The following is a 1,921-nucleotide window of genomic DNA, read 5'->3' as shown; positions in this document are numbered from 1 at the left end:
TATATATATATATATATATATATACATATACATATATATATATATCAAACAAGAATATAACGAGATAGATGTTACATAATTAGTTAGAGCGTTATAAGTTAAATATTATTAATGAATGATTATTGTAACTCTACAGCTCTAATATGAGGCATTGATTCTCAATAAAATACATAAAAATTTTAACTATTTCCTAATTTTCTTATATTGTCTCTCATTTCTTTTAATTTTATAACACATTAAGTTTATACAAAGTTAATAAAGTTAACAATGACATAGTATGATTGGTGTTCCTCAGCAATTAATGCAGAGTCTCTCCTTTCCTTCTTAGGCGAGTGATGTGATTTCGATTTGATTTTGGAAGAAAGAAGCTAATAGAATCATGAAAGATCTCGAAAGTAGCAGCAACAACTTTATATGAATTGAGCACATTGCCAAGGTCCTTAATTATAAATTAGTTGATGATTTGATCTGATTTTATAGAGGGGAGAGTGGCAAGGGATTTGTCATAATTAATTCATTAAATATGTAATTAAGTTTATGTTTTTTTATTTTATATATATATATATTTTTTCTTTTTTAATTTAACCGTTCAAGTATACGACTCACAATTTTTATTAACTTTTTAACTACATATTTTATCTTTTATCATATTGTAGTTAAAAATAATTTTTAACTAAAGTCTTGAGTATAATATGAAGCAAAGGAAAGGTACATACATTTGGGAAAAGAATTAAAAAGGAAAAAGCCTCCTGCACAGGCCCTTTTGCACAGGGTCTGTACAGGGGCTCTCACATGGGGGTGGACTCCATGTGTGGAGCCCTCCACTCCCATGTGTGTATATCTGTACAGACTTTGTACAAAAGAGCTTATACAGGTAGCACAATTGAATTAAAAATGAATCATGTTATATGTATAATTTACTTTAATAATATTGGATCACAATTCATATTTGACACCATCATATCAATCCATTGGAAAAATTATTTTTCAAATCAAAGACTCGAATTTTGATAACACTAACATTGTAAATTATTATTGTCAAGTTTGATTTTATAGCATAATTGATTAAAAATTGTGAAAGAAAAAGAGTAATACTGTGTAATGCAGAAAGAGAGTACTTTTACTGAGGAAGTGGACAACCAAATAATGGATGTGAATCTCCAAAAAAATTAGCCTAAAGCCCTAATGCTTCTGCCTACAATTCATAGGCATAGGGTTGAGTGGGTGGATGTTTTCACTGATCACACCTTCTGATTTTTAAGGTAAGGCAAAGTCATATTTAATAATTCTGATTTTTTGTGCCTCCTTAAAAGAAGAAATTGTTTGTCCCAACTACTACGCGGGATGAGCTTATGTTTTGGATTTCATTTTATTTCAAAATACTTTTTTTTTTCCTTTCTTATTTTTATCGACACATTCTTCAATAAATAATATTACACGTAAATTAAAAAAATTTCTTTTTCTCTTAACGATAGATTTCTTAAAAAAAATCATTATTTCAAAATATATTTTCTCCAAAAACTAATTTAGTTCGAGTTCAAACATGGGCTATATAAATAAGAAGAGATGATACACTAAACATTATTGTTAAATATAGTTTTAGCTAAATATTATCCTACTATACATTGTGCATGGAGAGAGTAATTCCTTTAAATTCCCTACATAAGTAATGTTAAGACTTTGTTCAGCTCCTCATATTTTAAAATATATTTTTTCGTAACTCATTTTTAACCTTACACTCTTCAAATAAATAATCTTGCAGGTAAAATTAATTTTTTTCCCTATTTTTTAGTCACACATTCTCTAAAAAAAATCACTTATTCCTAAATTTTATTCTAATAAATCACCAAAACTTAATTTCAAAGTGCAAAGGGTTTGCCATATATTATTAATTATTGTATGCATGAAACTCACATATTCG

The sequence above is a fragment of the Olea europaea genome, chromosome 14 (genome assembly GCF_002742605.1).
Source record: "Olea europaea var. sylvestris chromosome 14, O_europaea_v1, whole genome shotgun sequence".
Taxonomy (NCBI): Eukaryota; Viridiplantae; Streptophyta; class Magnoliopsida; order Lamiales; family Oleaceae; genus Olea; species Olea europaea.
Note: the sequence above shows the minus strand (reverse complement) of the source record.